This window comes from Somniosus microcephalus, unplaced genomic scaffold, assembly GCF_052327205.1.
Source record: "Somniosus microcephalus isolate GS21.2 unplaced genomic scaffold, FLI_Smic_1.0 unresolved_chr2, whole genome shotgun sequence".
Classification (NCBI taxonomy): Eukaryota; Metazoa; Chordata; class Chondrichthyes; order Squaliformes; family Somniosidae; genus Somniosus; species Somniosus microcephalus.
In genome coordinates this window covers 1,074,045-1,089,744 of record NW_028225180.1, presented here as the reverse complement: position 1 = coordinate 1,089,744, position 15,700 = coordinate 1,074,045, and positions in this window count along the sequence as shown.

The window sequence follows — 15,700 nt, the reverse complement described above, 5'->3', positions numbered from 1 at the left end:
GGGTTACTGGGACATTGGGGCAGCTGGAATAATTTGGGATTGATAAAGGGCTATGGGGATAGATTGGGGTAGTTTATTAGTTTGGGATTGATACAGGCCTATGGGGACAGAGCAGGGCAGTGGGATTAGTTTGAGATTGATACAGAGCAAAGGGGAGAGAGCAGGGTAGTGGGATTAGTTTGGTATTGATACAGGGATATAGAGGGTGAGCAGGGCAGTGGGATTAGTTTGGGATTGATACAGGGCTATGGGCGAGAGTAAGGCTTTGGGATTAGTTTGGGATTGGTACAGGGCTATGTGGAGAGCGGGTCAGTGTGATTATTTTGTGCATAGATACAGGGCTATGGGGAGAGAGTAGGCAGTGGGAAGAGTTTTGGTTTGATAAAGGACTATGGGGAGAGAGCGGGGCAGTGGGATTTGTTTGGGATTTATCAGGGCTATGGGGAGAGAGCTTGGCAGTGGGAATAGTTTGGGATTGATACAGTGCTTTTGGGAGAGAGCGGGACAGTGGGATTAGTTTGAAATTTGTACAGGGCTATTGGGATAAAATGGGGCAGTTGGAATAGTTTGGGATTGATGCACGGCTATGGGGAGAGAGTGGGGCAGCGGGATTCGTTTGGGATTGATACAGGGCTATGGGGAAAGTGAGGGGCAGTGTGATAAATTTGGGATTGATGCAATGCTATGAGGGAGAGTGGGGCAGTGCGATTTTTTGGGATTGATACAGAGCTATGGGGAAAGGGGGCATTGATAATAGTTTGGGATTGAAACAGGGCAATTGGGAGAAAGTGGGGCAGTGGGATTAGTCTCGGGATTCACACAGGGCTATGTGGAGAGAGCGGGGCAGTGGGAATAGATTGGTATTGATAAAGGGCTGTGGGGTGCGAGCAGGGCAGTGGGATTAATTTGAGATTGATACAGGGCTATCAGGAGTGAGCTGGGCAGTGGGAATAGTTTGGAATTGTTACAGGACTATGGGGTCAGAGCGGGGCAGTGGGATTAGTTTGGGGATATATACAGGGCTATGTGGAGAGAGGTGCAGTGGGATTAGTTTGTGATTGAAATATGTCTATGGGGAGAGAGCGGGGCATTGGTATTAGTTTCTGATTGATACAGCGCTATGGGAAGGGAGTGGGGCAGTGGGATTAGTTTGGGGATTGACACAGGACTATGGGGAACAGTTGGGCAGTGGGATTAGTTTGGGGATTGATACAGGGATCTGGGGTTAGAGCGGGGCAGTGGGATTAGTTTAGGATTCGCTCAAGTCTATATGGATGGAGCGCGGCAGTGGGAAAATTTGGGTTCATAAAGGGCTATGGCGTGCGAATGGGGCAGTGGGATTAGTATGAGATTGATACAGGGCTTTGCGGAGAGAGCGGGGCATTGTGATTAGTTTGGGATTGATACTGGGCTATGGGGAGAGTGTTGGGCAGTTGGATTAGTTTTGGATTGATACTAGGCTATGGAGGGAGAGCGTGGCAGTGGAATGTGTTTGGGATTGCTACAGGGCTATGGGGAGAGAGCGGGGAAGTGGGATTAGATTGGCATTGATACAGGGCAGTAGGGAGTGAGCAGGGCAGTTGGGATTATTTTGAGATTGGTATACGGCAATAGGGGAGAGCAGGGCTTTCGTAATAGTTTGGCTTTCACACAGGGCTATGTGGAGAGCGCGAGGCAGTGGGAATAACTTGGGATTGATAAAGGGCTACGGGGAGAGAGTGGGGCAGTGGGGTAAGTTTGGGATTGCAACAGGACTATGTGGAGAGAGGGGCAGTGGAAATACATTGGGATTAATAAACGGCTATGGGGTGCGAGCAGGGCAGGGGGATTCGTTTGGGATGGATAATGGTCTATGCGGAGAGAGCGGGGGCAGTGGGATTATTTTCGGGATTGATACAGGACTATGGGGAGAACACGGGGCAGTGGGATTCGTTTTTTATTGATACAGGTCTATGGGGAGAGAGCGGGGCAGTGGGATTAGTTTGGGATTGATACAAGTCATTCGGGAGCGAGCGTGGCAGCTGGGATTATTTTTGGATTGATACTTGGCTATGGTGAGAGAGCGGGGCAGTGGGATTAGTTTGGGATTGATATAGGAATATGGGGAGAGCGTGGGGCTGTGGGATCCACACATGGCTATGTGGAGAGCGCGGGGCAGTGGGAGTAGTTTGGGATTGATACTGGTTTTTGGGGAGAGTGCGGGTCATGGGGATTAGTTTGTGGATTGGTACAGGGCTATGGGGAGAGAGCGGGCCAGTTGGAATAGTTTGGGATGGATAAAGGCTACTGGGTGCGCGTGGGGCAGTGGCAGAAGTTTGGGATTTGTACAGGGCTATGGGGATAGAGCAGGGCAGTGGGATTAGTTTGTGATTGATACAAGGCTACTGGGAGAGAGCGCTGCAGTGGGATTAGCTTGGGGATTGATACAGGGCTATGGGGAGAGTGGGGCATTGGGTATAGATTGGGATTGATACAGGGCTATGGGGAGAGAGCGGGGCAGTGGGATTAATTTGGGGAATGATACAGGACGTTGGGGAGAACGCGTGGCAGTGGGATTATTTTCGGGATTGATACAGAGCGATGTGGAAGAGAGGGGCAGTGGGATTAGTTTGGGGATTGACACAGGACTATGGGGAAAAGTGGGGCAGTGGGATTAGCTTGGGGATTGACACAGGGCTATGGGGAGAGAGTGGCACGTGGGATTAGTTTGGGGATTGCTACAGGGCTATGGGGAGAGAGCGGGGCAGTGGGATTAGTTTGGGATTGATACAGGGCTATGGGAAGTGTGGGGCAGTGGGAATAGTTTAGGATTGACACAGGGCTACGTGGAGAGAGCGGGGTAGTGGGAATTGTTTGGAATTGATAAAGGGCTATGGGTTGTGGACAGGGCATTGGGATTAGTTTGAGATTGATACAGGGCTACGGGGAGAGAGCGGGGCAGTGGCAGTAGTTTGGGATTGATACAGGGCTATGTGGAGCGAGCGCAGCATTGTGATTAGTTTGGGATTGATACTGGGCTATGGGGAGAGAGTGGGGCAGTGGGATTAGTTTGGGATTGATAATGGGCTATGGGGAGAGAGCAGGGCAGTGGAATTAGTTTTAGATTGATAAAGGGCTATGGGTTGAGAGCGGGGCAGTGGGATTATTCTGGGATTTATACAGGGCTATGGGGAGAGAGCGGGGCAGTGGGATTGGATTGACATTGATTCAGGGCATTAGGGAGAGAGCAGGGCAGTTGGGATTATTTTTGGATTGATATAGGGCTATAGGTGGAGAGCCCGGCATTCCGAAAAGTTTGGCTTTCACACAGGACTATGGTGAGAGAGCAGGGCAGTGGTCTTATTTTGGGATTGATACAGGGCTATGTGGAGAGAACGGGGCAGTAGGATTAGATTGGGATTTTTACAGGGCTATGGGGTGCGTGCAGGGCAGTGGGATTAGTTTGGGATTGATACAGGGCTATGGGGAGAGAGTTGGCCATTGAGATTAGATGGGATTGATACAGGGCTATGGGGAGAGAGTGGGGCAGTGTAATTAGTTTGGGGATTGATACAGGGCTATGAGGAGAGAGCAGGGCTTTGGGATTAATTTGGGATTGATACAGGGCTAAGGGGAGAGAGTGGGGCAGTGGGATTAGTGTGGGATTGATACAGGGCTATGGGTATAGAGCGGGGCCTTGGAATTAGTTTGGGGTTGATGCAGGGCTATTGCAAAGGAGCGGGGCAGTGGGATTAGTTTGATATTGATACAGGGCTATGGGGAGAGGGAGGGGCAATGAGATTAGTTTGCGGTTTGATACAGGGCTATGGGGAGAGGCGGGGCATTCGGATTAGTTTGGGATTGATATAAGGCTATGGGGAGACAGCAGGGCAGTGGAATTAGTTTTTGATTCATACAGGGATATGGGGAGCGCGCGGAGCTGTTGGGATTACTTTGGGATTGATATAGGGCTGTGGGGAGAGAGCGGTGCAGTGGGATTAGTTTGATATTGATACAGGGCTATGGTGATAAAGTGGGGCAATGGGATTAGTTTGGGATTGATACAGAACTATAGGGAGCGAGTTGGGCAGTGAGATTAGCTGGGATTGATACAGGGTTATGGGGAGAGAGTGGGGCAGTGTAATTAGTTTGGTGATTGATACAGGGCTATGTGGAGACAGCAGGTCTTTGGGATTAGTTTGGGATTGATACAGGGCTCTGGGGAAAGAGTGGGGCAGTGGGATTAGTGTGGGATTGATATAGGGCTATGTGGAGAGCGCGGGGCAGTGGGATTAGTTTGGAGATTGATACAGGGCTATGGGGAGAGAGTGGGGTAGTGGGATTAGTGTGGGATTGATACAGGGCTATGGCGAGAGAGCGGGGTAAAGGGGTTAATTTGGGGGATTGAGAGAAGGCTATGTGGAGATTGCGGGGCAGTGGGATTAGTTTGGGGATTGATACAGGGCTATGGGAAGAGAGCGGGCAGTGGGATTAGTTTTGCATTGATACAGGGCTATGTGGAGAGAGCAGGGCAGTGGGAATAGTTTGGGATTAATAAAGGGATATGGGGTGCAAGCAGGGCAGGGGGATTAGTTTGGGATTGCTATAGGGCTATGGGGAGTGAGCGGGGGCTGTGAGTTTAATTTGGGGATTGGTACATGGCTATGGCGAGAGAGCGGGCAGTGGGATTAGTTGGTGATTGATATAGGGCTATGGGGAGATAATGGGCATTCGGATTAGTTTGGGATTGATATACGACTATGGTGAGAGAGCAGAGCAGTGGAATTGATTTGGGAATGATACAGTGATATGGGGAGCGCGCGGGGCTGTTGGGATTAATTTGACATTGATACAGGGCTATGGGGAGAGAGCAGTGCAGTGGGATTAGTTTGCGATTGATACAGGGCTTTGGGTATAGAGCGGGGCCTTGGAATTAGTTTGGGGTTGATGCAGGGCTATTGCGAACGAGCGGTGCAGGGGGATTAGTTTGCGATTGATACAGTCCTATGGGGAGAGAGCGGCGCAGTGGGATTAGTTTAGGTTTGATAGAGGGCTATGGGGAAATAGAGGGGCAGTGGGATTAGTTTAGCATTGATACAGGGCTATGGTGATAGAGTGGGGATTAGTTTGGGATTGATACAGAACTATGGGGAAAAAGAACGGCAGTGGTTATAGTTTGTGATTGATACAGAGGAATGGGGAGAGTGGGGCAGTGCGATTAGTTTGTGATTGATACAGGGCTATGTGGAGAGAGCGGGGCAGTGGGACTATTTTGCGATTGAGAGTGGGCTATGGGGAGAGAGCGGGGTAGTGGGATTAGTTTGTGATTGTTACAGGGCTATTGGTAGAGAGTGGAAGAGTGGAATTATTTTGGGATTGAGAGTGGGCTATGGGGAGAGAGCGCTGCATTGGGATTAGTTTGGCATTGTTACAGGGCTATGGGTGTAGAGCAGTGTAGTGGGGCTTGTTTGGGATTGCTACAGGGCTATTGCGAGAGAGCGGAGTAGAGAGATTAGTTTGGGATTGATACAAGTCCTGGGGAGAGCGCGGGACCATAGTTTTATTTTGGGATTGAGACAGGGAAATGGGGAGACAGCAGGTCAGTGGGATCAGTTTGGGATTTGTGCAGGGCTATGGGGAGAGAGCGGGGCAGTCGGATTAGTTTGGGATTGATACAGGGCTATGGGGATGGAGCGGGGCATTGTGATTATTTTGTGATTGATACAGGGCTATGGGGAAAGACAGGGGCAGTGGTAATAGTTTATTATTGAAACAGGGCTACGGGGAGAGAGCGAGGAATTAGGATTAGTTTGGGTTTGATACAGGGCTATGGGGAGAGAGTAGGGCAGTGGAATTAGTTTGGGATTTATGCAGGGCTATGTGGAGTGCGCGGGACAGTTGGGATAATTTTAGGATTGATACAGCGCTATGGGGAGAGAGTGGGGCAGTGGGATTAGTTTGGGATTGATACAGGGCATTAGGGGACGAGCGGGGCAGATCGGACTATTTTGGAAGTGATACAGGCCTGTGGGGAGAGAGTGGGGCAGTGGTATTAGTTTGGTGATTAATACAGGGCTGTGGGGAAAGCGGGACAGTGGGATGAGATTTGGACTGATACAGGGCTATGTTGTGCGAGAAGGGCAGTGGAATTAGTTTGGGATTGACACAGGACTATGTGGAGAGAGCGGGGCAGTGGGATTAGATTGGGATTGACACAGGACTATGGGGAGAGAGCGGGACAGTGGGATTAGTTTGGGATTGACACAGGGCTATGTGGAGACAGCGGGGCAGTGGGATTAGATTGGGATTGACACAGGACTATGGGGAGAGAGTGGGACAGTGGGATGAATTTGGGGATTGATACAGGGCAATGGGGAGAGAGCGGGGCAGTGGGATTAGTTTGTGATTGATACAGGGCTATGTGGAGAGAGCGGGACAGTGGGATTAGTTTGGGGATTGATCCAGGGCTATGGGGAGAGAGCGGGGCAGTTGGATTAGTTTGGGATTGACACAGGGCTATTGGGAGACAGTGGGGCAATGGGATTAATTTGTAATTTATACAGGATTATGGGGATAAAGTGTGGATGTGGGATTAGTTTGGGGTTCATGCAGATTTATGGGGAGAAACTGGTGCAGCGGGACCAGTTTGGGATTGAAACAGGGCTATGGGGTGCGAGCATGGCAGTGGGATTAGTTTGGGATTGATACAGAGCTATGGGGAGAGAGCGGGACAGTGGGATTAGTTTTGGGATTGATACAGGCCTATGGGGAGAGAGCGGGGCAGTGGGATTAGTTTGGAATTGATAGAGGGCTATGGGGAGAGAGCGGGGCAGTGGGATTAGTTTGGGATAGACACAGGACTATGTGGTGTGAGCGGGGCAGTGGGATTTGTTTGGGATTGACAAAGGGCTATTGTGAGAAAGTGGGGCAGTGGGATTAATTTGTAATTGATACAGGATTATGCAGATAAAGTGGGGCAGTGGGAATTGTTTGGGATTGGTACAGGATTTTGTGTGGAGAGCAGGGCTGTGGGATTAGTTTGGGAATTATACAGGGCTATGGGGAGAGAACGGGGCAGTGGGATTTGGTTGGGATTGAAACAGGGCTATGGGGAGAGAACGGGGCAGTGGGATTATTTGATACAGGGCATTAAGTGGCGAGCGGGGCAGTTGGGATTATTTTGTGATTCATACTGGGCTATGGGGATTGAGTGGGGCATTGGGATTAGTTTGGGATTGATACAGGGCATTAGCGGTGAGCGGGGTTGTTTGGATTATTTTGGGATTGATACTGGGCTATGGGGAGAGAGTTGAGCAGTGGGCTTTGTTTGGGGATTGATACAGGGCTATGGTGAGAGAGCGGGGCTGTGGGATTAGATTGGGGATTGCTCCAGGCCTATGGGGTGAAAGAGTGTCATTGGCATTATTTCGGGATTGATGCAGGGCCATGGGGTTAGAGTGGGGCAGTGGGAATATTTTGGGATTGATACAGGGCTATGGGGAGACAGCGAGGCAGTGGGATTAGTTTGGGATTGACACAGGGCTGTGGGGAGAGCGGGACAGTGGGATTAGATTGGGATTGATACAGAGCTATGGGGATAGAGCAGGGCAGTGCGATCAGTTTGGTATTGATACAGGGCTATGGGGAGAGTGCGGGGCAGTGGGATTAGTTTTGTATTGATACAGGGCATTGTGGCGAGCTGGGCAGTAGGGATTATTTGGGAATAGATCCTGGTCTAAAGGGAGATAGCGGGGCAGTGGGAATAGTTTGGGATTGATACAGAGCTATGGGGAGAGAGCAGGGCAGTGGGATTAGTTTGTGATTGATACAGAATTATGTGGAGAGAGTAGGGTAGTGGGAATAGTTTGGAATTCACACATGGCTATGTGGAGAGCGCTGGGCAGTGGGATTAGTTTGGGATTGACAGAGGACTATGGGGAGAAGGTGGGGCAGTGGGATTAGTTTGGGATTGATACAGAGAGATGGGGACAGAGCGGGGCAGTGGGAATAGTTTGGGATTGATGCAGGACTATTGGGGGAGAGTGGGGCAGTGGGATTAATTTGTAATTGATACAGGATTATGGGGTTAAAGTAGGGCAGTGGCGATTGTTTGGGATTGATAGAGGATTATGTGTGGAGAGCAGGGCGGTGGGATTAGTTTGGGAATTATACAGGGCTATGGGGAGAGAATGGGGCAGTGGGATTTGGTTGGGATTGAAACAGGGCTATGGGGAGAGAACGGGGCAGTGGGATTATTTGTTACATGGCATTAAGTGGCGAGCGGGGCAGTTGGGATTAATTTGGGATTGATACTGGGCTATGGGGATAGAATGGGGCAGTGGGATTAGTTTGGGATTGATACAGGGCATTAGGGGGCGAGCGGGGTGGTTTGGATTATTTTGGGATTGAAACTGGGCTTTGGGGAGAGAGTTGGGCAGTGGGCTTAGTTTGGGGATTGCTCCAGGGCTATGGGGTGAAAGAGGGTCATTGGCATTAGTTCGGGATTGATGCAGGGCCATGGGGTTAGAGTGGGGCAGTGGGAATATTTTGGGATTGATACAGAGCTATGGAGAGAGTGTGAGTCAGTGGGATTAGTTTGGGATTGATACAGGGCTGTGGGGAGAGCGGGACAGTGGGATTAGATTGGATTGATACAGGGCTATGGGGTGCGAGCGGGGCTGTGGGAAAAGTTTGGGATTGAAAAAGGCTATGGGGTGCGAGCAGGGCAGTGGGATTAGTTTGGGCATTGATACAGGGCTATGGGCAGAGAGCCGGGCAGTGGGATTATTTTGGGATAGACACAGGGCTATGTGCAGAGAGCTGGGCTGTGGGATTAGTTTGGGATTGACACAGTGCTATTGGGAGAGAGTGGGGCAGTGGGATTTATTTGTAATTGATACAGGATTATGGGGATAAAGTGGGGCAGTTGGAATTGTTTGGGATTGATACAGGATTATGTGTGGAGAGCAGGGCTGTAGGATTAGTTTGGGACTGACACAGGGCTATGGGGAGAAAGTGGGGCAGTGCTTTAGGTTGGGATTGAAACAGGGCTACGGGCAGAGGACGAGGCAGTGAGATTAGTTTGGGATTTTTACAGGGCATTAAATGGCGAGCGGGGCAGTTGGGATTATTTTGGGATTGATACTGGGCTATGGGGAGAGAGTTGGGCAGCGGGAATAATTTGGGATTGATATAAGGGCAGTTGGATTCATTTGGAATTGATACAGGGATATAAAGGGAGAGCAGGGCAGTGGGATAAGTTTGGGGATTGATACAGGGCTATGGGCGAGAGTGGGGCAGTGGGATTAGTTTGGGATTGACACAGGGCTATGTGGAGAGAGCGGGGCAGTGGGATTAGTTTGGGATTGACACAGGATTATGGGGAGAACGTGGGGCAGTGGGATTAGTTTGGGAATTGATACAGGGCTATGGGGGAGAGCGGGGCTGAAACAGGGCTATTGGGTGCGAGCAGGGTAGTGGGATTAGTTTGAGATTGATACAGTGCTACGGGGAGAGAGTTGGGCAGTGGGTTTAGATGGGATTCATACAGGGCTATGGGGAGAGAGTGGGGCAGTGGGATTAGTTAGAGAAGGATACAGGTCTATGGGGGAGAGCGGGTCAGTTGGATTGGTTTGTGGATAGATTCAGTGCTATGGGGAGAGAGTGGGCAGTGGGAAGAGCAAGGGGTTGATAAAGAAATATGGGCTGTGAGCAGGGCAGTGCGAATGGTTTGGGATTGATATCGGGCTATTGGGAGAGAGCGGGCCAGTGGGATTAGTTTGCGATTGATACAGAGCTATGGGATGAGAGCGGCGCTGTCGGATTCATTTGTGAGTGATGCAGGGCTATGGGGAGAGAGTGAGGCAGTGGGATTAGTTTGGGATTGATACAGGGCTATGGGGAAAGAGTGGCGGTGGGATAAATTTGGGATTGATACAGGGCTATGAGGGGAGAGCGAGGCAGTGGGATTAATTTAGGATTGATACAGAGCTATGGTGAAAGAGGGGGGCAGTGATAATAGTTTGGGATTGAAACAGGGCTATGGGGAGAACAAGGGCCAGTGCGATTAGCTTTGGATTGATACAGGGCATTAGGGGGCGATCGTGGCTGTTGGGATTATTTTGGGTCTGATACTGGGCTATGGCGAGAGAGTAGGGCAGTGGGATTAGTTTGGGGTTGATACAGGGCTTTAGGGGGAGAGCGGGGCAGTTGGGATTATTTTGGGATTGATACAGGGCTATGGTGCAAAAGCGGGGCAGTGGGATTAGTTTGATGATTGATACATTTCTATGTTGGGAGAGCAAGTCAGTGGGATTAGTTTGGGATTGTTACAAGGCTATGGCGGAGAGTGGGGCATTGGGAATAGTTTCCAATTAGTACAGGGCTAGGGGGAGAGCGGGTCCGTGGCATTAGTTTGCTGATTGATACAGGGCTATGGGCTGAGAGCGGGTCATTGGCATCTGCTTTGGATTGTTGCAGGGCCATGGTGTTAGAGTGGGGACGTGGGAATATTTGCGATTGAAACAGGGCTATGGGGAGCGAGCGAGGCAGTGGGATTAGTTTGCGATTGATACTGTGCTATGGGGTGAGAGTTGGTCAGTGGGATTAGTTTGGGATTGATACAGGGCTATGGGGGAGAGTGGTGCATTGGGAATAGTTTCCGGTTAGTACAGGGCTAGGGGGACAGCGGGTCCGTGGCATTAGTTTGGTGATTGATACAGGGCTATGGAGTGACAGAGGGTCATTGGCATTAGTTCGGGATTGATGCAGGGCCATGGGATTGGACTGGGGATGTGGGAGTATTTGCGATTGATACATGGCTATGGGGAGCGAGCGAGGCAGTTGGATTAGTTTGGGATTGATACATGGCTGTGGGGAGAGCGGGACAGTGGGATTAGATTGGGATTGATACAGGGCTATGGGGAGCGAGCAGGGCAGTGGGATTGTTTTGGATTGATAAAGGGCTATGGGGAGAGAGCGGGGTAGTGAGCCTAGTTTGGGATTGACACGGGATTATGGGGAGAACGTGGGCCAGTGGGATTAGTTTGGGGTTGATACAGGATTATGGAGGGAGAGCGGGGCAGCTGTATTAGTTTGGGAATTGATACAGGGCTATGGGGAGAGAGTGGGGCAGTGGGAATAGTTTGGGATTGAAACATGGCTCTGGGTTGCGAGCAGGGCAGTGGGATTTTTCTGTGATTGACACAGGGCCACGGGGAGAGTGTGGGGCAGTGGGATTAGTTTGGGATTGACATGGAGCATTTGTCTGCGAGTGGGGCAGTTGGGATTATATCTTGTTTGGCAAAGAGCTATGGGGAGAGAGTTGGGCAGTGGGATTAGTTTTGTATTGAAACAGGGCAATTGGGAGAGTGTGGGGCAGTGGGATTTCTTTGGGATTGATACATCGCTACGGGGTAATAGTGGGGCAGCGGGATCAATTTGGGAATTGATAGAGGACTATGGAGAGAGAGTATGGCAGTGGGAATAGTTTGGGATTTAAACAGGGCTATGGGGTGCGAGCAGGGCAGTGGAATTAATTTGGGATTGATACAGGGCTATGGGGAGAGACCGGGAGAGTGGGATTAGTTCGGGGATTGATACAGGGCTATGGGGAGAGAGCGGGGCAGTGGGATTAGTTTGTGATTGGTACAGGGCGATGGGGAGGGAGTGGGCAGGGTGATTAGTTTGGGATTGACACAGGGCTATGTGGAGAGAGTGGGGCAGTGGGAGTAGGTTGGGATTGATACAGAGTTATGGGGAGAGGGCAGGGCAGTGGGATTAACTTGGGATAGAAACAGAGCTATGAGGAGAGAGCAGGGAAGTGGCATTAGTTTATGACTGATACAGGGCTATGGGCGAGAGTAAGCCAGTGGGATTAGTTTGCAATTGATACAGGGCTATGGGGGAGAGCGGGTCAGAGGAATTAGTTTGTGGATAGATACAGGGCTATGGGGAGAGAGTGGGCAGTGGGAAGAGTTTGGTATTGATAAAGGACTATGGGGAGAGAGCGGGGCAGTGGGAAGAGTTTGGGATAGGTAAAGGGCTATGGTGTGCAAGCAGGGCAGTGTGAATGGTTTCGGATTGATACAGGGCTTTTCGGAGAGAGCGGGTCAGTGGGATTAGTTTGGGACTGATACAGGGCTATGGCCAGAGAGTGCGGGGCTGTGGGATTAGTTTGGTATTGATACAAGGCTATTGGGAGAGAGCGGGACAGTGGGATTAGTTTGGGGTTGATACAGGGCTATTGGGAGAGAGCGGGGCAGTGGGATTAATTTTTAATTGATACAGGAATATTGGGATAAAATGGGGCAATGAGAGTAGTTTGGGATCATTACAGGGCTATGGGAAGAGAGTACGGCAGTGGGAATAGTTTGCAATTGATGCAGGGCTATGGGGAGAGAGTGGGGCAGTGCGATTAGTTTGGGGATTGATACAGGGCTATGGGGAGAGAGCGGGGCAGTGTGATTAGTTTCGGGTTTCACACAGGGCTATGTAGAGAGAGCGGGGCAGTGGGAATAGTTTGGGATTGATAAAGGGCTATGGGGTGCTAGCAGTGCAGTGGGATTAGTTTGAGATTGATACAGGCCTATCGGGAGAGAGCGGGGGAGAAGGAATAGCTTGGGATTGATACAGGGCTATGAGGAGAGAGCGGGGCAGTGGGATTAGTTTGGGGATTGATACAGGGCTATGGAGAGAGCGGGGCAGTGGGATTAGTTTGTGATTGAATCAGGGCTATGAGGAGAGAGCGGGGCAGTGGGATTATTTTGAGATTGATACTGGGCTATGGGGAGAGAGCGGGGCAGTGGCAGTAGTTTGGGATTGATACAGGTCTATGCGGAGAGAGCAGGGCATTGTGATTAGTTTGGGATTGATACTGGGCTATGGGGAGAGTGTTGGGCAGTGGGATTAGTTTGCGATTAATACTGGGCTATGGGGAGAGAGTCGGGCAGTGGGATTAGTTTTGGATTGATACAGCGCTATGGGGTGAGAGCGTTGCAGTGGGATGAGTTTGGGATTGATACAGGGCTATGGGTTGTGAGCAGGGCATTGGGACTAGTTTGAGATTCATGCAGGGCTTTGGGGAGAGAGCAGGGCAGTGGCAGTAGTTTGGGATTGATACAGGACTATGGGCAGAGAGCGAAGCATTGTGATTAGTTTGGGATTTATTCGGGGCTTGGGCGAGAGAGTGGGTCAGTGGGATTAGTTTCGCATTGATTTAGGGCATTATGGAGCAAGCAGCGCAGTTGAGATAATGTTGGGATTGATATAGGGCTATAGGTGGAGAGTGGGGCATTGGGAATAGTTTGGCTTTCACACAGGGCTAAGTGGAGAGCGCGGGGCACTGGTAATAGTTTGGGAATTGATACAGGACTATGGGGAGAGTGTGGGAGGGTGGGATTAGTTTGGGATTGATATAGGGCTATAGGGAGAGAGTGGGGCAGTGGGATTAGTTTGGGGATTGATACAGGCCTATGGGGAGAGAGTGGGGCATGGGATTAGTTTGGAATTGGTACAGGGCTATGTGGAGAGAGCGGGTCAGTGGGATTAGTTTGGGATTGATACAGGGCTATGGGGAGAGAGTGGGGCAGTGTGATTAGTTTAGTATTGATAATGGGCTTGGTGAGAGAGCGGGGCAGTGGGATTAGTTTGGAATTCATACAGGGCTATGTTGACAGAGCGGGTCAGTGGGATTAGTTTGGGATTGATAAAGAGCTATGGGGAGACAGCAGGGCAGTGAGATTGGTTTGGGGGTTGATACAGGACTATGGGGAGAGAGTGGGGCAGTGGGACTAGTGTGTGATTTATACAGGGCTATGGTGAGAGAGCTGGGCAGTGGGATTAGTTTGGGGATTGATACAGGGCTATGGGTAGAGAGCGGGGCAGTGGGATTAGTTTTGGATTGGTACAGGGCTATGTGGAGAGAGTGGGGCAGTGAGAATTGTTTGGGAATAATAAAGGGATATGGGTGCGAGCAGGGCAGGGAGATTAGTTTGGGATTGGTACAGGGCTATGGGGATAGAGTGGGGGCAGTGAGGTTAGTTTGGGGATTGGTACAGGGCTATGGGGAGAGAAGGGCAGTGGGATTTGAATGAAGATTGATACAGGCTATGGGGAGAGAGCGGGGCAGTGGAATTAGTTTGGGATTGACACAGGGCTATGGGGAGAATGGGGCAGTCAGAATAGTTTAGGATTGGCACAGGTCTATGTGGAGAAAGCGGGGCAATGGGAATAGTTCTAGATTGATACAGGGCTATGGGGAGAGAGAAGGGGCAGTGGCATTAGTTTGTGGCTAGATACACGGCTATGGGGAGAAGGCGGGGCGTTGGGATTAGTTTGTGATTTGAGACAGGGCTATGGAATGAGAGAGGATCATTGGGATTAGTTCCGGATTGATACAGGGAAATGGGGGGAGAGTGGTGCAATGGGAATAGTTTGGGATTAATAAAGGCTATGCAAAGAGAGCAGGGCAGGGGGATTAGTTTACGATTGATACAGGGCTATGGGGGGAGAGCAGGGGCAGTGCGATTGGTTAGCATTGACACAGGGCTATGGGAAAGAGCGAGGCAATGTGATTATTTTGGAGATTGATATAGGGCTATGTGGAGAGCGTGGGGCAGTGGGATTAGTTTGGGGATTGATACAGAACTATAGAGAGAGAGCGGGGCAGTGGGGTTAGTTTGGGGATTGAAACACGGCTATGGGGAGTGAGCGGGGCAGTGGGATAAGTCGGGTATTGATACAGGGCTATGGGGTGTGTGCGGAGCAGTGGGATTAGTTTGTGATTGATACAGGGCTATGGAGGAGAGTGGTTCAGTGGGAATAGTTTGGGATTTAGAGTGGGCTATGGGGAGAGAGCGGGGCAGTGGGATTAGTTTAGGGATTGATACAGGGCTATGGGGAGAGTGCGCAGCAGTGGGCTTAGTTTGGGATTGATACAGGGCTACGGGGAGAGAGTGGGGCAGTGGTATGAGTTTGGGATTGTTAAAGGGCTATAGGGTGCGAGTATGGCCATGTGATTAGTTTGGGATTGATACAGCGATATGAGGACAGAGCGGGGCAGTGGGATTAGTTTGGGGATTGACACAGGACTATGGGGAGAGAGCGGAACCATGAGATTAGTTTGGGATTGATATAGGGCTATGGCGAGAGGGCGGGGCAGTGGGATTCGTTTGGGATTGATACAGGGCTATGTGGTGAGCGCGTTGTAGTGGGATTAGTGTGGGATTGAAACAGGGCTATGGGGTGAGAGCGGGGCATCGGGATTAGTTCGGGTTTCATACAGGGCTATTGGGAGAGAGGGACAGTGGGATGAGTTTGGATTTGATCCACGGCTATGGGGAGAGAGGGGCAGTGGGATTATTTTGGGATTTGATTCAGGGCTGTGGGATAAGAGAGGGTCACGGGGATTAGTTCGGGATTGGAACAAGTTTATGGGGGGTGAGTGGTGCAGTGAATAGTTGGGAATTAATAAAGGAAATGGGGGGAGGCTGGGGCAGTGGGATTCGCATGGGATTGGTACAGGGCTATGGTGAGAGAGCGGGGCAGTGTGATTAGTTTGATGATTGATACAGGTCTGTGTTGGGAGAGTAGGTCAGTGGGATTAGTTTGGTATTGATACAGGGCTATGGGGGAGAGTGGGGCATTGGGAATAGTTTCCGATTAGTACAGGGCTAGGGGGAGAGCGGGTCCGTGGCATTAGTTTGGCGATTGATACAGGGCC